This window comes from Osmerus eperlanus, chromosome 16, assembly GCF_963692335.1.
Source record: "Osmerus eperlanus chromosome 16, fOsmEpe2.1, whole genome shotgun sequence".
NCBI classification, from domain to species: domain Eukaryota; kingdom Metazoa; phylum Chordata; class Actinopteri; order Osmeriformes; family Osmeridae; genus Osmerus; species Osmerus eperlanus.
The window spans coordinates 14,563,471-14,584,560 of record NC_085033.1 but is presented as its reverse complement, the minus strand read 5'-3'; the positions used below and the strand labels follow the sequence as shown (position 1 = coordinate 14,584,560).

The 21,090-nt window shown below is 53.3% G+C and overlaps 1 pseudogene; it reads right to left on the bottom strand.

Annotated features, from left to right (window-relative positions):
* The window catches only part of LOC134036597 (myomegalin-like), a 21,182-nt pseudogene extending 328 nt beyond the window's left edge, over positions 1-20,854 (bottom strand).
* Positions 20,855-21,090: the final 236 nt, after the last annotated feature.

Below are 21,090 nucleotides of genomic sequence, written 5' to 3'. Positions count from 1 at the left end.
GGACTGGTATGCCAGAACGGGGGCAGAGAAAAGCATGCTGGGACAGCTGCTGCAGGACTTAAGACCATGGGATGGAGGGAGGGATGGGCGGAGGTCTGGAGGAGAGCGGAGAGGGGGATGAAAGATGTCTGGGAGAAAGACAAAGAAAAACGGAGGAATACCGGAACATACCTGCACTTCTAGTTCCATGTCCCGCCCCCTGCCGCTGCTCCTCCTGGTATTCGCTGGCAGCGTCCCCATCCGAGCACAGCTCAGATCCTCATTGGTCCGACACTCGTCCGACACGAAGGAGGTCCTGTCCGATTGGTCGGTGGTCTGGGAGAGGGCGTGGCAGCTGGAGGGGGTGTTCCGGTCGCTGCTGCAGCTTGGTGTGAAGAGACTCGATGATCTTATCCTTCTGCTGTAGCTCCTTACTCAGCCTGCACACACACACACACACACACACACATACACACACATACACATACACACACACACCTTACACACTCACACACACACACACACATACACATACACACACACACACTTACACACACACATACACACACACACACACACACACACGCACACACACACACACACACTTACACACACACACATACACATACACACACACGCACACACACACACACACACACAGGAGGAGAGAGTCAGTGATCACATCCTATGTTATGTTTTTCGCTGTACCTGCAAGACACACAACAGACCACAATTTAAGGATGCAGCTTCTGAGTTACGGTGTGTGTGTGTGTGTGTGTGTCGGTGTGTGTGTGTCCCGTCTTACTGTTGCAGCTGTGTGCGGAGGGCCAACCTCTCCCTGCCCAGGGCAGCGTTCCAAGGCCCCGCCCCTGGCCCCCGCCCCTGGCCCCGCCCCTCTCCCCTCCCCCCGAGAACGACCACAGAGCCTCCGGTACACAGGGCTGCTCTTAGACAGCATGGTCTTCCACAGCGGGGCCATCTGCCCCTCCACACAAGCCCACGAACGCACAGCCGATCTGGGCTAGACGCGATGCCCAGGCTGCCTCGGCCGTGGAGCTCCAGAGCAGACACGTTCTCAACCTTCAGCTTCGTTACAGATCGGGTAAAATCTTCAAAAAGACAGACTGTGTAATCCAGTGCACGTCAATCTCGTCTCAGTCCAACAAGCGCAGGATAAAATCCCTCTGCCTCTCCTCCTCCTCATCCGCCTCTCCAGTGAACTCAGGGAGATTGAGAAAGGAGAGACGTCGATATCACATGACCCCGTCAGGAGAGGAAAACAGGGAGGGACAGAGAGGAATCAGAACTTGAGCCTCTTAGGTCAAGCTAGCTCCCCTCTGTCACCCTGTCCCACCCTCCACCCCTCCCCCCTCCACCCAGCTCCAGCTCCATCTCTCTGCAGCCCAGAGAGGATTAGCCGACACCTGCTGTGCATCTCTGGAGCTCAGCAGATGGAAAAAGGTGAACTGCCAGTCGTTCACTGAGGTCAGGTCAGGCTGTCAGCTACCTCAGTTACAGAGTAACCTTGCTAAAGCAAAGCTTAACAAAAGCTAACTTGGATAAAGCAAAGCTAACTATATGCACAAAAGATAAAGCGGATACAGCTATAGACTAACCAGGCAATAGAATAGCTACCTACAACTTAAATGCTAACCTGGGAAAGGAATAACAATTTGTCTACATCCAGCCCTTCTGGCTCCACTCTCACGGACGTTCATCTCACGGTTGATCTTGTCCGACACGTTGGAGAAAAGCCGTCCCTTCACTGCATGTGCCCCTGGTAATCATGTAGGGCTCAGACCTACAGCATACACACGTGCAGAGCAGTTGGCAGCTACTGCGATGACACAGCGAGTGTGTGTGTGTATGTGTGTGTGTGTGGTTACTGTCAGGTGTAATTCAGATCAGGAGCAGTCCAGGAGCAGTGGGACAACACACAGTACACACATACATACACACACACACACACACACACACACATACATACACACACACACACACACCGTAGAGCAAGCAGCTCATGGCCCATCTTGTCATCCTGGAGCTCTGCTCGATCACCTGAGAAAAAGAGCAAGAGAAGAAGAGAAGAAGGAGAAGAAGAGAAGAAGAAGGAGAGAAGAAGAAGGAGAGAAGAAGAAGGAGAGAAGAAGAAGAAGGAGAGAAGTAGAAGAAGAGAAGAAGAAGAAGAAGAAGAAGAAGAAGAGAAGAAGAAGGAGAGAAGAGAGAAGGAGAGAAGAAGAAGGAGAGAAGAAGAAGGAGAGAAGAAGAAGGAGAGAAGAGAAGAAGAAGGAGAGAAGAAGAAGGAGAGAAGAAGAAGGAGAGAAGAGAGAAGGAGAGAAGAAGAAGGAGAGAAGAAGAAGGAGGGAAGAGAGAAGAAGGAGAAGAAGAGAAGAAGAAGAAGGAGAAGAAGAAGAAGAAGGAGAGAAGGAGAAGAAGAGAAGAAGAAAGAGAGAAGAGAGAAGAAGAAGGAGAGAAGAAGAAGGAGAGAAGAAGAAGGAGAGAAGAAGAAGGAGAGGAGAGAGGAGAGAAGAAGAAGGAGAGAAGAAGAAGGAGAGAAGAAGAAGGAGAGAAGAAGAAGAAGAGAAGAAGGAGAGAAGAAGAAGGAGAGAAGAAGAAGGAGAGAAGAAGAAGGAGAAGAAGAAGGAGAGAAGAGAGGAAGATGTGAGTCGTTTGATTATTGAGTTGTATAATATGTACATAGACAACAACTGCTTATTCAGGGAACGTACATTTTATTGCACCTTTGCATATCTGTAGCTCAGTGTGTGTGTTTGCGTGTGAGGGACGGTACGTGCGTGTGCATCTAAACGTGTGTGTGTGACAGTAGCATGGTTGTCCACACTTACGCCCGCTGATCTTGGTGCCCACCCTCTGAGCCAGGGCGGAGCTCTGCGCCAGCTGCTCCCTGAAGCTCTGGCCCATGTAGTAGTCTATATCGTTGGCTCTCAGCAGCTCCTCAAAGGCCTGGCACAACCACAGAGAACAAACATCAACCTTTTTATTCATCATACCATGTGGCCTACACTAGCATACTACTATATGATATATACTACCATATATATGTTACTTATATGTTACTTAGCATAGCATGATACTATATATTAATATAATTATGTACTTCTATGTTACCTTGTGGCAGCCTATATTAGCATGTGTTAGCCTATATTAGCATGTGTTAGCCTATATTAGCATGTGTTAGCCTATATTAGCGTATTTGGTTAGCCTTCATTATCATACTTTGCTAACCTAAATTAGCCAACTCTTGTTGATCTAAGTTAGCCATGCCCGCAGGTACCTTGGTGGTGTCTCCCAGGTGCTGGGTGAGGATGTGGCACACCCCCCTCCCCTCCCTCATCCTCTGCCTCAGGTGTGACAGCTCGCGAGCCTGCGCCTGGATCAGGGTGTTGTACTTCCTGTGGGGGGAGGAAGGGGAGGGGTCAGAACGCCTTCAACGTTCCATCTCAGCAAACACGGATGAGTATGTGGAACACTCTCTCTCTCTCTCTCTCTCTCTCTCTCTCTCTCTCTCTCTCTCTCTCTCTCTCTCTCTCTCTCTCTCTCTCTCTCTCTCTCTCTCTCTCTCTCTCTCTCTCTCTCTCTCTCTCTCTCTCTCTCTCTCTCTCTCTCCTCCCTCCCCTCCCCTCCCCCTCTCCCTCCCCCCTTCCCTCACCCAGGCCAGGTAGCACACTTCTCCTCCTCCGCCAGGCCTCCTTTCCTGTCCAGCCTGGAGCTCTTGAGCTGGGCCTCCAGCGAGGCCACGCGGGACACCAGCTCCCGAAGCTCCCGGCTAGGCTTGGGCTCCAGGCGAGGCCCCAGGCTGTCCGAGGCCCAGCCCTCATCCTCCTCCAGGCCGCTGGCCACAGGGGAAGCCTCGAAGGCCCAGTTCACCTGGTGGGAGAGAAGAGAGGTGAGGTGAGGAGAGGGGAGAAAGGAGAGGAGAAAAGAGAGAGGAGAGGTGAGGAGAGAAGAGAGAGGAGAGAGGAGAGAAGAGGAGAGAGGAGAGGAGAGGAGAGAGGAGGAGAGAGGAGAGAGGAGAGAGGAGAGGAGAGGAGAGAGGAAGAGAGGAGAGAGGAGAGAGGAGGAGAGAGGAGAGGAGAGAGGAGAAGAGAGGAGAGAGGAGAGGAGAGAGGAGAGGAGGAGAGGAGCAGACATGAAAGGATAAGAGTGGTCAGGAGAATGAAACACATTAGAATAAAATAGAACAAAATAGAACATAGGGAGGCTGATTGTCGTATCCTGCAAGGCTTCTCCAACTGTATGTGTGTGTGTGTATGTGTGTGTGTGTACCTTGCGGGGGGTCCTCTCCAGACTGGAGGCGTAGTCGCTGGTGGAGGAGAGAGAGCGGACACGTAGCTGCAGCCCGCGGATCACCTTGTGACAGCGGCTCAGCTGCGAACGCAAGTCCTCCACCAACTGCTGCAGAAAGTCAGGCCCCAGATCCTCCCCCTCCTCGTAGGCCCCTCCCACACTGCCGTCGCCATGGTACCAGCCCCCGCCCCCGCCCTCGAAGTCCTGCTGGTGGGACAGTGTTGTGCACATCTCCAGATCATCAAACTCTGGAGGAGGAGATGAGAGGAGAGGAAAGGAGAGGCAAATCAGCCAGTGGATGTGTGTGTGTCAGTATGTGTGTGTGAGTGTGTATGTGTGTGTGTGAGTGTGTGTGTGTGTGGTACCGGGGCTGCTGGTGTCTTCTCTCTCGGCCTCGTTCTCGCTGCGTCCGCTGGTCTCGTATCCCAGGTCCTGCAGGTCCACCTGCACCTGCTTACTGGCCTGGGGCACAGAGGTCTCCGCTGGGGAGCACACACACACACACACACACTGGTCAGCACCACATCACTGGACACACATGCATGCATATTTATGTGTGCTGACCTGTGTGTGTGTGCTGACCTGTATGTGTGTGTGCTGACCTGTGTGTGTGTGTGTGTGCTGACCTGTATGTGTGTGTGCTGACCTGTGTGTGTGTGTGTGTGTGTGCTGACCTGTATGTGTGTGTGTGTGTGTGAGACTCACTCAGTAGCTCCCTGTAGTCCTTCAGCTGCTCCGCCTGGGCGTGGACGGTTGCCTCGGAGACCATGAGCCTCTCCTGCAGCTCTCTCCCTTCCTGACGGCTAAGCGCCAAATCAGCACGCAGACGGCTCGCCTGCTCACGAAGCCCCGCCTCCACCTGCCGCCAGAACCCACCCACCTCGCCTCTCACCTCGCCAGGCCCCGCCTCCTAGGGAGAGCGAGATAGAGAGTGAGGGGAGGAGAGAGGAGGAGAGAGGAGGAGAGAGGCAGAGATGCCAGGATTTCACTGCTTATATAAACCAGCCAGTGGCTAAGAAAACAGCCCTAGATAGCCTGCTGAAGCAACACAGACATTTAAGTGTGTATGTGTGTGAAGTACCGTGTGTGTGTGAGGTACCGTGTGTGTGTGAGGTACCGTGTGTGTGTGTTCCTGGCGGTGGGACAGCAGGGTCCCAAGGTCCAGGGAGTGTGGGCGCGTGCAGTGTCTTTTCTGGCTCCGCCCCTCTCTCAGCCTCACACACGGGGCGCCACGCTTGCCACGCCAGGCTCCGCCCACATCCTCCTCGTCCTCCATCTCATCCTCCTCCATCACCTCATTCTCCTCCTCCTCCTCCAAGCTCAGCCTGCTTCGATGCTCTCCTCCCAGCCCCGGCCTCAGCCCCCCTGGCCTCTCTCCGGCCTCTCTCAGGGCCTCCTCTCTCAGATCACTCCTGCAGGGGAAGGAAGGACGGATGAGTCCCTCACACGATCGCTCAAACATAAACTGTGCTTCTGAATAACAGCATCTGCCACAGGAGTGTGTGAAAGAATAGAGACACAGTGTGTACTGCAGGTTAGACCAGCAGGTTAGACCAGCAGGTTAGACCAGCAGGTTAGACCAACAGGTTAGACCAGCAGGTTAGACCAGCAGGTTAGACCAGCAGGTTAGACCAGCAGGTTAGACCAGTAGGTTAGACCAGCAGGTTAGACCAGCAGGTTAGGGGTTAGACCAGCAGGTTAGACCAGCAGGTTAGACCAGTAGGTTAGACCAGCAGGTTAGACCAGCAGGTTAGACCAACAGGTTAGGGTTAGACCAGCAGGTTAGACCAGCAGGTTAGACCAGCAGGTTAGGGTTAGACCAGTAGGTTAGACCAGCAGGTTAGACCAGCAGGTTAGACCAGCAGGTTAGGGGTTAGACCAGCAGGTTAGACTAGCAGGTTAGACCAGTAGGTTAGACCAGCAGGTTAGACCAGCAGGTTAGACCAGCAGGTTAGACCAATAGGTTAGACCAGTAGGTTAGACCAGCAGGTTAGACCAGTAGGTTAGACCAGTAGGTTAGACCAGCAGGTTAGACCAGCAGGTTAGACCAGTAGGTTAGACCAGTAGGTTAGACCAGCAGGTTAGACTAGCAGGTTAGACCAGTAGGTTAGACCAGCAGGTTAGACCAGCAGGTTAGACTAGCAGGTTAGACCAGTAGGTTAGACCAGCAGGTTAGACCAGCAGGTTAGACCAGCAGGTTAGACTAGCAGGTTAGACCAGCAGGTTAGACCAGCAGGTTGGACCAGTAGGTTAGACCAGCAGGTTAGACCAGCAGGTTAGACCAGCAGGTTAGACCAGCAGGTTAGACCAGCAGGTTACACCAGCAGGTTAGACCAGCAGGTTAGACCAGCAGGTTAGACCAGTAAGTTAGACCAGCAGGTTAGACCAGCAGGTTAGACCAGCAGGTTAGACCAGTAGGTACCTGGTGTGTTCCAGCAGGGGCATCTCCTCTAGCGGCTTCACCTGCCCAGGCCGCTCGGCCTTCTGGGACGGCACCGTGTCTCCTGGTCCTCCAGACACGCCCCCTACCTGGTGAGAGGGAGAAAGAGATGGAGGGTGACAGAGAGAGGTAAAGGGGTTATTCAAAAGCAAGAGACAGAGAGAGGGAAGGAGAGAGGGAGGGAGAGAGAGAGACAGAGAGGGAGGGAGAGAGAGAGGGGTGGGGAGAGAAAGACAAAGGAAATGAGATGGAAAGACAGGATTTGCTCCAGCACAAACATCAGCCACTCTCCTGCCCAGAGTAGCTATTCTCGAGCTAAGAAAGCCAAAACTAAATTCAACCACACAACACTAAGCTAGACATCATTAACTTAAACATTTAATTACACCTTAACCTACACTTTAACATTCAAATAAACACCAATAAACGACATAAAACTATACTTAACAACATGAACCTAGACAACATTAAACTAGCCAACTAGACAACATGAACCTAGACAGCTAGACGTTGGTCTAGACCAGCTGAAGCACCAGAGGGAGAGTTAGCAGCAGTCGTACCTGAGAGGAGATCAGAGTTCTGGAGCTAACTCTGGCCTCATCGTCCTCTATGCTGTCTGTGAACTCATCACTGCTGCCATCTTCATCATCTCCTTCCTCTTCCTCCTCCGTACTGAGCTCTGGAACACACCAACCAGCTGATCAGAACACACACACACACTCTCACAAACACTCTTACACACACTCACACACACCACTTATGTTTCTGTCTCGTAACACATGTCTGTAGGATACACTGGAGCGCTCTCTCCTTCCCTCTGGCTCGCCCCTTCTCTCCCTCTCTCGCTTCCTGTTTTCACTCTCTGTCTGTTTCCTCGTGTCTCACCTCTCTTCCTCCTCCAGTTCTCTCTCTCTTTCCTCCGGCTCAACCTCTTTCAGTCTCTTTCCTCCTGTTCTCCCTCTCTCTCCCTCTCTCCTTCTGTTCTCCCTCTCTCTCTTCCTCTCTCTCCTCCTGTTCTCTCTCTTCCCTCTCTTCCTCGTCTTCCTGGACTGAATCACTCCAGCTACAGTCATGCGACTGAGGGGAAATGTTATGTCACGAGCGGTAGGCCCAACCTCTATTCAGCCCTGCCCTGATACACACTCAATCCTGTGTGTGTGTGAGAGGTGTGTGAGAGGCGTGTGTGTTTGTGTGAGTGCTGGGACACAGATCTCTACCCCAGCAGAGGCACAGATCTCTACCCCAGCAGAGGCTGTTTATCCTCTCATGCCAGAGTCCCTTCAGAGGAATGTCAAACCTCCTAACGGAACACTACTGAACTCTTTATCTTCCAATAGGAGAGCGAGTGAATACACACACGTATACACACACATCTACACACTGTGGATGTGTGTGTGTGTAGTGGGGTGAACTGTATGTGGAAGGAATTACAAAGGGAAACCTTTTGTAACCCATAAAAATAACACGCACACTAAATACACACACTGTTGCATGCAACAAACACCCACTGCCTATGAGTAAAATCCCAGGAAGTTTTTACAGTGTGTGTGTGTGTGTGTGCAAGGGTTGTGTGTGTGTGTGTCGGAGTGGCCGGTTGTTTCTGGAGCAACGAGCACCAAGTCAAGTGAAAGACAGACTGCCGACATGTCTGATTGTGTGTGTGTCAGACAGTGACAGAGCTTAAATCACTCTACAAACAACCTGGTGGCCTCATGCTCAAATCACTGTTTTATGTTAGTAAATACTCAATATAATATAACTTATGCAGGTGTAAGGTGTGTGTTGTATATTTATCCCCACACAGAAATTACAAGTGTGTGTGTGTTGCTGTTGTGTGTGGTTCCTTGTTGGTGAGTGTGGTTCAGAGTGTCTTAGTGTGTGTGGGGTCAGTGTGTAGTGGTGTGTGTGTGTGTGGTTCAGATTGTTGATGTGTGTGGTTTGGTGTGTGTGTGTGTGTGCTGCTATTGTAACCTTGTAGGTTACTTTGGTTCATGATTTTATAGACGCAGACAGCGTTTACAGGAAGTAAGATATCTTCCCAGACTGACATCATAGGGTGCACTTTAGTGACATCACACTCAGTGACATCACATTCAGTGACATCACACAGCCATGCAGACAGGTAGAACACCATGCATGTGGTTGTGAGGCAGAGGGGGGGAGGAGGGGGGGAGGAGGGGGGGAGGAGGGGGGGGATGAGGGGGGACGATCCTCTCATACTAAGTTGTTCTGGTGTTTAACATTCATTTGAAATGATGAATCAATGATGAATCATTAAAATGAAAGTATTTATGGATAGTTAGTTTTAGACTGTTAAATGTTCCTGGTTTGTCCCTGGTCTTATGTGTGCTCAGTCACTGAGGACACAGGGAAGAAAGTGTGTGAGAGAGAGCGTGTGTGTGAGTCTGTGTGTGGGTGTGTGTGAGTCTGTGTGTGGGTGTCTGTGTGTGTATGTGTGTGGGTGTGTGTGAGTCTGTGTGTGTGAGTCTGTGTGTGTGAGTCTGTGTGTGTGAGTCTGTGTGTGTGAGTCTGTGTGTGTGAGTCTGTGTGTGTGAGTCTGTGTGTGTGAGTCTGTGTGTGTGAGTCTGTGTGTGTGAGTCTGTGTGTGTGAGTCTGTGTGTGTGAGTCTGTGTGTGTGAGTCTGTGTGTGTGAGTCTGTGTGTGTGAGTCTGTGTGTGTGAGTCTGTATGTGTGGATATTTGGGACAAGGAGGGTATGGAGGGTGTTCTGGAGCACCCATGAACACGGTGCTAAAGACAGGAGCAGAGAGGAGAGGAACAGAGAGGAACAGAGAGGAACAGAGAGGAACAGAGAGGAACAGGAGAGGAACAGAGAGGAACAGAGAGGAACAGGAGAGGAACAGGAGAGGAACAGAGAGGAACAGGAGAGGAACAGAGAGGAACAGAGAGGAACAGGAGAGGAACAGGAGAGGAACAGAGAGGAACAGGAGAGGAACAGAGAGGAACAGGAGAGGAACAGAGAGGAACAGGAGAGGAACAGAGAGGAACAGGAGAGGAACAGAGAGGAACAGGAGAGGAACAGGAGAGGAACAGGAGAGGAACAGGAGAGGAACAGAGAGGAACAGAGAGGAACAGAGAGGAACAGGAGAGGAACAGAGAGGAACAGGAGAGGAACAGAGAGGAACAGAGAGGAACAGAGAGGAACAGGAGAGGAACAGAGAGGAACAGGAGAGGAACAGAGAGGAACAGAGAGGAACAGGCTAGCAGGAACTGACCCACCATGAGGAGAGCAGGGGAGGGGGGGGGGGGGGGAGTTTGGCAAATCCCCATAGCAACCTCCCCCAGTTAAAGACAAGAAATTCATAACCAATCAGATTTCATCAAAAAAGAAACAAAAAAACTGCAGTTTTATTTTTCTTCCATTCTTTCAAGTACAAAAAAAATGAAAAAATGTGTTGAGTTCCATCTCCAGTGACGTGGAGGAAAGTGACACATTCTCGTTCTGCAGGTGATTTAGATACTTAGTATCTGGCCTGAATGTTGGTTTATCACATTTTATGTGATTTATTTTACAGGCCTAACAATTATTTTATTTTTTTAAGACTCAAGATGCTTGATATTAAGCTTCTAGCTGTTGATAAGCTATCTCTATCTCTAGGATTGTAACATGCTTCTGGAGAATTCCACAACTAAACTACAACTGCCAGCTAGATAATCGAATGCCATCACTAAACTCTACCTAGCAACAGTGACCCGCAAGCTCCTCATTGGCTGACTCCATGCAAGTCTTCCAGACTTAAAATCAACCATAAGGTTTTCTGTTAAAGGACTAAAACTAGCAGATAAAAATATTCTTAAATAAGATTCAACATCTTGCAAACTAGCTTGGCCATTTTCTTTTAACTGCATATTTGACAGCGTGTAGATAGAGACAGAATGGGAAGAGAAGATGGATGACTGGTAAGATATTGCACTGTTAAGACATGAAGCTTAGAACACACCATGTTGCATCACCGTGACGACAAGGCTGGAATGTTGACACAGTGGTGAGACACACAACAATACACAACACTGCACAGCAACACACAGGCAGGTTGCAAATAAAGTTGCATATTTGTATATGAAAAAAACAACAAAACACTCACACACACACACTCACAGTCCAAATGTTAATAAATAAAATACAAGTCTTGAGTTGCACGTTGCCACTTCGGAGGAAATCTTATACTCTACCTAGCAACACTGACAGGAATGGAGATCTCCCCTCCCTCCCTCCCTCCCTCCCTCCCTCCCTCCCTCCCTCCCTCCCTCCCTCCCCTCCCTCCCTCCCTCCCTCCCTCCCTCCCTCCCTCCCTCCCTCCCTCCCTCCCTCCCTCCCTCCCTAGTGGTGAGTTAGCCAGTCAACAGTACAGTGTGTCCTGCCAATTCAGAGTTAGTGAGAGCGCCCCTGCAGCCCCGGAGGCACCCCACACCCGTCCCCACCTCCGATCCCCTCCGGCCCCCCGTCCGGCTCCCCGGACGCCCGCTCCAGCGCCAGGGCCGTGCTGCGGGTCCTCGCCAGGACCTCCTCTAGCTGCCCGCGCAGCGCTTGCACAGAATCCAGCTCAGTATGCAGGGCCTGGGTCCTCTCCTGGCTGGAGGGGGGGGGGGGGGGGGGGGGGGGAGAGAGGGGGTAGAGGGGGGGAGAGCGGACATGAAGAGAAGGAGATATGGAGAGAGGGAGAGGGGAAAAGAGAGATGTGAGGGAGGAGAGACAGGTTTGATGCTACTCAAACACGGAGAAAGTTCTCCAGAACAAACTGAATACACAGTGATACCAGTGTTCGGATGAAACAGGTGTGTGTGTGTGTGTGCCCTACCTGTCTCTTCCAGTGTGGAGCTGTGAGAGACTCTGGTACAGTTTCTTCTCTGCCCTGAGAGCTTGGTTCAGACAGTGGTACTCTGACACCAGCTGCTCCAACACACTCTGGAGGAGGGGGGAGAGAGGGAGAGAGGGAGAGGGAGGGAAAGAAGAGAGATAGAAGGAGTAAGGGAACATTCAGTGAAACATTCCACAACAAAAGGTGTTTAACAGTATCAATCAACTGTATTTCCGGACCCATGCTGTCCTTGGTGGCAGCTCCTTGGGCCGGGCCCTCAAATCTAGCCCCCTGCTTCAGGGCCTCCTGCTGGAGCTGGACCAGAGAGCTGCGCAGGGCTGAGAGCTCCCTCTGCAGGACAGGAGGAGAGAGAGAGAGGGGAGGATGAGAGAGAGGGGAGGAGAGAGAGAGAGAGAGGGGAGGAGAGAGAGAGGGGAGGAGAGAGAGAGAGGGGAGGAGAGAGAGAGAGAGGGGAGGAGAGAGAGAGAGAGGAGGAGAGAGGAGAGGGGAGGAGAGAGAGAGGGGAGGAGAGAGAGAGAGAGAGGGGAGGAGAGAGAGAGAGAGGAGGAGAGAGAGAGGGGAGGAGAGAGAGAGGGGAGGAGAGAGAGAGGGGAGGAGAGAGAGAGGGGAGGGAGAGAGAGAGAGAGAGGGGAGGAGAGAGAGAGAGAGGAGGAGAGAGAGAGGGGAGGAGAGAGAGAGGGGAGGAGAGAGAGAGGGGAGGAGAGAGAGAGAGAGAGGGGAGGAGAGAGAGAGAGAGGAGGAGAGAGAGAGAGAGGGGAGGAGAGAGAGAGAGAGAGGGGAGGAGAGAGAGCGGGGAGCGAGAGAGAGAGGGGAGGAGAGAGAGAGAGAGAGGGGAGGAGAGAGAGAGGGGAGAGAGAGAGAGGGGAGTAGAGAGAGAGAGGGGAGGAGAGAGAGAGAGAGGAGAGAGAGAGAGGGAGGGAGAGAGAGAGGGGAGGAGAGAGAGAGGGGAGGAGAGAGAGAGAGAGAGGGGAGGAGAGAGAGAGAGAGGAGGAGAGAGAGAGAGAGGGGAGGAGAGAGAGAGAGAGAGGGGAGGAGAGAGAGCGGGGAGGAGAGAGAGAGGGGAGGAGAGAGAGAGAGAGGGGAGGAGAGAGAGAGAGAGGAGGAGAGAGAGGGGAGGAGAGAGAGAGGGGAGGAGAGAGAGAGGGGAGGAGAGAGAGAGGGGAGGAGAGAGAGAGAGAGAGGGGAGGAGAGAGAGAGGGGAGGAGAGAGAGAGGGGGAGGAGAGAGAGAGGGGAGGAGGAGAGAGAGGGGAGGAGAGAGAGGGGGGAAGAAGAGGGGGAGGAGGAGAGGGAGGGGAGGAGGAGAGAGAGGGGAGGAGGAGAGAGAGGGGAGGAGGAGAGAGAGGGGAGGAGGAGAGAGAGGGGAGGAGAGAGAGGGGAGGAGAGAGAGAGAGGGGAGGAGGAGAGAGAGGAGGGAAGAAGAGGGGGAGGAGGATAAGGAGGAGAGAGAGAGAGGGGAGGAGAGAGAGAGGGGAGGAGAGAGAGAGAGGGGAGGAGAGAGAGGAGGAGAGAGAGAGAGGGGAGGAGAGAGAGAGAGGGGAGGAGAGAGAGAGGGGAGGAGAGAGAGGAGGAGAGAGAGAGAGGGGAGGAGAGAGAGGAGGAGGAGAGAGGGGAGGAGAGAGAGAGGGGAGGAGAGAGAGAGGGGAGGAGGAGAGAGGGGAGGAGGAGAGAGAGGGGAGGAGAGAGAGAGGGGAGGGAGAGAGAGAGGGGAGGAGGAGAGAGGAGGAGGGAAGAAGAGGGGGAGGCGGATAAGGAGGAGGATAAGAGGAGAGAGGGGAGGAGGACAGAAAAGGAGGGAGACGAGGGGAGAGAGAGAGAGGAGGGAAGAAGAGGGGGAGGAGGATAAGGAGGAGGATAAGGAGGAGAGAGGGGAGAGGACAGAAAGGAGGGAAGGACGAGGGAGAGAGAGAGAGGAGGGGAGATCAAATCAGAGGAGAGGAGGATGAGAGAAAGTTGTAGCTGTGTGATTCCCCCCAGAGGTTGGTGATGATGATGATGGTGATGTGATGAAGAGCGGGGCGACTATATACCTGGGCCTCCCTCTCCTTCTTCACCAGCAGCTGCAGCTCGTCCTGCAGGCGCTCTGCTGCCCCCTCTGGTGAGGAGGGAATCATCACACCCTCCTGGCTCTTCAACAGCTCCTGCTCAACACACACAAACACATTCCACATCACCTGTGTGCGGGGGCTCTGTGTGTGTGTGTAGTGTGTGTGTAGTGTGTGTGTCACCTTCTCCTTCAGCACGCCCTGCAGTGTCTCCCTTCTCCTCCCTCTCTCTCTCCCTCCTCAGCTCGCCCACCTCACGTTTCCCGTGACGACAGCTGTCGGCGCAGCTCCTGCAGTTGGCTGGTGCGCTCGCCGATCACCTGCGAGAGCCTATCAGAGCAGTCCTGAGAGAAAGGGGGCGGGAGGAGGAGAATGACAGCTCAGGGTCAGTTGACATATTTATGGTCTCAAACACAGTCGATCATGTCCAAACACTAAAGCCTTTACTGGCTGCCTAACTGACTACCTGGCTGCATAACTGACTACCTGGCTGCCCGCTCTCCCATGGTGGGTGAGGGGAGGGTGGGTGGTTGAGGGTGGGGGGAGAGTGTGTCCTGTACCTGGAGGCTGAGGTCCCTGGTGCTTGATGGTGTTGAGCAGGTCCTGGGTCTGGGCCTGCTGCAGCTGGGCCTGGCGGCCGCGGTCTGACACCAGCTCCTGGAACAGACGCTCCTTCAGAAGCAGCCTGGCCTTTAGCTCGTCCAGCACGCCCCCGGGCCCAGCCTGGGTCTGGGTCAGCAGGCGGGCCCTCAGCTCCTACACACACACACACACACACACACACACAGGCACACACACACACAGACAGACAAGGGCCAGAGTCAGCGCTCCTGTTGTTCCCCAGTCAGGTGTGTCTGGTTACCCTGGTCTGGTCTGGGGAGTCAAGCTGTGTACCGCAAGAACAGAGCAGCGTGTCTGGCTGTGTGTGTGTGTTACCTGTGTCTCCTGACTGTGTGTGTGTGTGTGTGTTACCTGTGTCTCCTGACTGTGTGTGTGTGTGTGTGTTACCTGTGTCTCCTGACTGTGTGTGTGTGTGTTACCTGTGTCTCCTGACTGTGTGTGTCCAGGGCGTTCTGCAGCTGTGTGATGAGTGTGTCTCTCTCTCTGAGGGCGTGTGTGTGTGTCTCTGTTCCTGAGTCTTCAGCCCCTGCAGGTTCTGAAGGCTTCCACTCGACTTCTCCAAGTCCAGCTCCGTACTGTGCAACCAGGGCATCCAGGCTCTGAAAACAGATTTGACAAAAATACATTTGAAAAAGGAAAATAGTTTCTCAAGGTAGAAAAAATATTTCGAAAAAAATGTTTTGAGTGTGTGTGTGTGTGTGTGTGTACCGTGATGGTGTCCTCGTTGTTAGTCAGGATGCTGTGGAGTCTCTCCAGGTCTCTGTCCTTCTCCCTCAGAGCTGTCTGCAGCCTCCTCACCTGGTCCTCCCTCTCCTCCACACACACAAACCTCTCATCGATGGCCTCTGAGGACCACACACACACGAAACATGCACATGAGGAAGTGTTTCTGATCATCCAAAAAGTGCTGCTATAAATGAGTGTCAGCGTGTGAGTGCATGTGTGACTGAGTTACCTCCAGGGCTCTGTCTCGCTCCTTGATGCGCTCCCTCAGTCTCTCCAGGAGAGCATCTCTGGGCCTGCTCACCGAGTCCTGCTCATCACAGCACTCCTGCACACACCCACACACACACAGGGGCGGGGGGAATGAGCTGACGTGTGTGTGTGTGTGTCCCACTCCACAGATAAAGGCAGACTGAGATCTCATGAAAGATTTCTCATTGAGAAAGAGGGAGGGAGAGAGAGAGAGAGAGAGAGAGAGAGAGAGAGAGAGAGAGAGATGAGGAGAGAGAGAGGAGAGAGAGGAGAGAGAGAGTGTTACCTGTAGCTGTCTCTCCTTGTCCTGCAGGGCCTGTTTGAGCTGGCCGATGCTGCGGTCTCTCTCCTGCAGCAGGGAGAGACTCTCTGCTTCTCTCTCCCTCAGGGCGCTCTCTCTCTCCTGCTGCTCTCTGGAGCCCTGCTGCAGAGCTGCACACAGCTCCTGCACGGAGAGCAGGGACAGCTCACACACACGGACACGCACGTACACACACACGTACATGCACGTACACACATGTACATACACACACGCAAACACGTACACACATGTACATACACTTACATACACACACAGATGCACACACACACACACATGTACATACACGTACATACACACACAGATGCACACACACACATGTACATACACACACACACGTACACACACACATACACACAGAACTACATATGCAACCCCCCCCCCCCACACACACACACACTACACCACCACAGACCTGGTTGTGTTTGTGGGTGACCTGGCGGTGCTGCAGCGCCTCCTGCAGGTCGGAGGAGAGCCTGTCCCTGGAGTGGCCCAGGTCCTCTGCCTGCCTCTGGCTCTGCCTCAGGCTGCGCTGCCCCGCCTCCAGCTCCAGACCCAGGGAGAACAGGGAGCTCTGCACCCCCACTAGCTCAGCCTGGAGCCGGGCTACCACGCCAGCCTCACCACCCCCCTCTGGAGCCTGGGACTGGGGGTGGGAGGAGGGGAGGAGAGGGAGAGGATGGGGGTGAGGAAGGGGTGGGGGGACATATATATTATATAACATTAAGGATCGATCAAGAGAGAGACCGAGCAAGCAAGCTGGAGACGGTGAGATAGAGAATGTATAAGGTATTCTGTGTGTAGTGTGTGTAGTGTATGCTGTGTGTGTGTGTGTGTGTGTGTGAGGCCTCACCTGTGTGTGTGTGACCTGCGTGCGATGAGCCATCTCTCTCAGCTTACACAGGGTGGCATTCTGCCCCTCTATCACCTGGTACAGCTCCTGAGCCTGGGACACACAGGGGCTTATTACACACACACCAACTACACACACATCATACACACACACACACACACCAACTACACACACATCATAAACACACACACACACATCATACACACACACACACACATCATACACACACACATCATACACAGACACATCATACACACACACACATCATACACACACACATCATACACACACACATCATACACACACACACATCATACACACACACATCATACACACCCCCATGCGGCCAGCTGTGCACACGCCCCCCACCCCCACCTCGCTGTCCCTGGTGCTGACGGAGTCGCTGAGGCCCTGGATGGTTCTCTCTTGCTGCTGGGCCGCCTGGCGGACGGCTCTCAGCTCCACCTCCATCTCTGCCAGCTTCTCCTGTAGCTTCTGGGGAGGGGGGAGATGTATTATGGTGTATATTTACATTTACATTTATTCATTTAGCAGACGCTCTTATCCAGAGCGACTTACAGTAAGTACAGGGACATTCCCCCGAGGCAAGTAGGGTGAAGTGCCTTGCCCAAGGACACAACGTCATTTTGGCATGGTCGGGAATTGAACTGGAAACCTTCAGATTACTAGCCCGATTCCCTAACCGCTCAGCCACCTGACTCCCATGTCACATATATGTCACATATTGGGTGGGTGGGTGGTTAGGTAGGTAGAGAGAGAGAAAAAGAAAAAGAAAGAAAGAAAGTGTGTGTTTATAAGGTGTGTGTGTGGTGTATGTGTGTGTTTATAAGGTGTGTGTATGGTGTATGTGTGTGTTTATAAGGTGTGTGTGTGGTGTATGTGTGTGTTTATAAGGTGTGTGTGTGTGTGTGTACCGTGTTGTTGGCCTCACTCTCGTGGATCTTGCTCTGGAGAGACTGCACCTGCTGCTGGGCCTTCTGCAGCTCACACACACACTGCCCCGCCGCACACTCATACTGGTCCAGCTGGTTCTGCTGCTCCTCGATCAGGGTCTGCACGCACATGCAGACACACACACACACACACACAGAGACACACACACAAAGATAGGGATTTAGAGGTATGTCAGCAACAATCGTATGTGTGCTGAATATGTGAAATATCTATATTTTCAAACAACAGAAAACCTGCAGGACAGTATGTGTGTCTATGTGTGGGTATGTGTGTGTGTGTCTATATGTGTGTGTCTATATGTGTGTGTCTATGTGTGTGTGTCTATGTGTGTGTGTCTATGTGTGTTCACCAGGGTTAGGAAGCAGGAACAGCCTTGTTCCGCCACTCTGCTCATATTCATGATCTATGTGTGTTCTCTTCTAAAAGCCCTAAAGTGAAGTCTCCAAAGCACAAGGATGTGTGTGTGTATGGTGTGTGTGTGTATGGTGTGTGTGTGTATGGTGTGTGTGTGTATGGTGTGTGTGTGTATGGTGTGTGTGTGTGAGTGTGTCCTGAGTGCTTTGTGGCGCTCCCTTCTTTCCATAACCACATCATCAGCAGCACATGGGCTCTCACATGCAGCACGCCTGGGGACGACACTCTACAAAAACAAGACTGTCTTACTCATATACGCACTCACTCTCTCACACACGCACTCATCTAAAAAGATAAGATGCATACAGAGGAGGCTGCCCTTGTGAGCCGAACCAAACGCACCCACTAGCAGACTTGTACCTGCTCTGATTAAATACTAGCCACCAAAACACAACTACTTGGGGTCAAATACTTTGGATGAGCTTTATTTATACCACCCCGTGCAACGACACCAACAGATCAGGCCCCTAACCCCAGTTACCCAGGTCTACACACATCTACACAGTAGACTAAAGTCATTATCTCTGGTCTATGTAGAATGAGTGACCGAGGTCTGCTATTTTAGTCATAGACTACAGCCAACCAGGGCCAGGGCTGTGGCAGAGGGTGGCCTGATTGGCTCCTGGGTGAGGTGGTCTGATTGGCTGCAGGCTCCAGGGTGAGGGGGAATGTAGGGCAGTCGAGGAGACGGTGGCCTCATCGCATCTCTCCACTCATAACCCAGATACACTGATCTGTAGTCTGTAGGGAGCTGTTCCTGCTGAACCACACACACACACACACACACACACTACCTGTGTCTCTGTCCTCACAAGGAAGCTGTGAGTTAACTGTGAGATCAGGGTGTTAGTCTGCGTTCTGATGAAGCTACCAGGCAGAGAAACCTGCCTGTACAGAAGACTGATGTGTCAGCACGTTCTACCAGGCCTCCTGGCTGCTCTTATTCACTGACAGAATAACATTGTGCTGTAACACATCGCAGGAGAGGCTGAAACTGCATCACTGCTCAACTCTCTCAGTGTCACGGCTGACTGGCTATTAAATACACACACTCACTCACTCACACACTTACACACACTCATCCACACACACACACACGTTTTGAGGTCATGCCGTTTCTCCCAGCTTACACACACCTGACTGGTCATGCGATGTGCTTACAGACACAGACAATGAGCACACACACACACACTTTAAAGAGCAGCACACACACATAGACACACACACACATTTTGCTCTCCATCGCAAACCCTTAGGGTGAAAGTGGGATTTGAGTGATTGACAGATGGATTATCCAACTAATCATCCAGAATATGGGAAGGAGTAATTAAGCCCCGCAGAGCTGTGAGCTGACTAGAGAGTTCCCCCATCTCTCCTGTGGGCTCCACTAAGTTAGAGGTGAAGAGCACAGCTCTACTCTAATCCCTGTTCTCCTTCCTCTCATTACGGATAGAACCATCTTTGAGAACTATCTGAACATTCTAGAAGGTTAGAAGTTCCGGAAACAGCCTTTCAGAATGTTTTGGAACCTTGACGCTAGTAAAACTCTTCTATCTGAATGTTCTAGAAGGTTAGAAGCTCCAGTGTCCTGGAGCGTTAAACTCTCTGGTGACGTTCCACCCCCTGGTCTGTTCTACCTGGTGGGGGGGTGGCGGGGGGCACTCTGCATACACATCATCCCACAGCTCCTCCATCTCCGCCTGGTCCAGACCCCCCTCCAGCCTGATCAGGGGGGCCTCTAGATCGGCCACAGCACCGTGGATCTCCCCTTCCTCCTCCAGACCTCCGTATGCCACCCCCAGCTCCGGCTCAGGAAAGCCCAGCCGGGGAGCTCCGTTGCTGGGGCTCTGGCGGTGCAGCACTGGGAGCCTGCTCCCCTTGGGGCTGAGGACTGGCCGGTAGACAGCACAGCTGTGGGCCAAGCAGAGCGTCAGGGAGAGGCGGGAGGCCGACCCGGGCCTCGACCCGGGCCTCGACCCGGGCCTCATTGGGCCTCCCAGGGGCTCCTCCGAGAGGCAGTCCGAGGCCTGGTCCTCCTGGACCTCCAGGTGGAACCCTGGCTCAGTGTGTCCGTCCCTGGAGGCAGGCGTGTGGGCAAGCTCTCCGGCCGCCTCAAGGGACTCCATGGAGGGGCTGGAGCTGGCCCTGCCCACCAGGGTGCGCTCGCTGTCCGAGGCCCGCGAGGGGGGCTTGGAGCCGGGGACCAACGTGAGGGAGGACGGGGGCTCCTCGGAGGCCTCCTCCTTCCCCCTCCCGCCCCCCATCACACTCCCACCAATCACGCTCGAGTAGCGCGTGGACGGCCCGCAGGAAATGCTCCTCGCCAGCTTCCTGGGCACCTTGCAGACCGCCTCGTAGTCCGCGTCCGCCACGCGCCAAGCCAAGCAGCCGCGGCACCTCCGGGGGGCGCCCCCCGCCCCGCAGGGCTGCGACCCCGCCGGACACTGAGGGTGGTGACCTCCGACCTCCAGCCCCTCCTCCGCCCAGGACTCGTACAGCGAGTACACCAGGTCATCCTGCAGCAGGGCGCAGTACTTGGCGTGGGTCAAACCTGACATGTCCACCACCCCGTCCACGGCCGGCGGCCCCCCCCGCCCCCCCCTCCTCCCCGTTAGTCTTCCGGTACAGTCCGCCGATGCAGTGGCGGAGACGGTGTTTCTCCTGCAGCAGGCGGTGCAGGCGCTCAAGGGACAGCGCCTCCACGCGGGCGATCACCGTGTCGAAGCGGTACATGCGGTCCAGCATGAAGGCGCACTTGGAGCAGGCGAACTCCCCGCGGCCGTCGCGGGTCAGCTCTCGGCCCAGCGCGTGAGACAGCAGCACCTGCAGGTTGAGCTTGGACGCAGGGTGGAAGATCCAGCGGCGCTGGTTGCCGCAGAGCTCGCGAGCGCAGATACGACACACCTCCTTCATCCTCACGTCTAACATTCCGCGGTTGGCGATGATGGCGGTGGTGTTGGCGGGCGGTGTGTGGTCTAGTTCTTTTGGTTTACTATGTTCTACAGGACCTCCATTTACACCTCAGGAATGCCTTAACACCATGTTGCTGTTAAGCCTCTCCCCTTGAAATAATCTGCAATTCTTCTCCAATACTTAGGCAAAATGAACCCAGATCACCATCAAGTGAGAACAGCTTTGGCTATTGGACCAGTCCAGGTGTAACCAGTATGACCAGTAACACGTCACATCCGTGTTTCTCTCCTCACATGTCCTTGGATGACGGATTCAATATGGACCAAAACAAACAAGCCACCATGTGGTCTCAACGCTCGCCCTCAGACTTGATCAATTAATTAATGATGGATAAAAATAGCTTTAGCCTG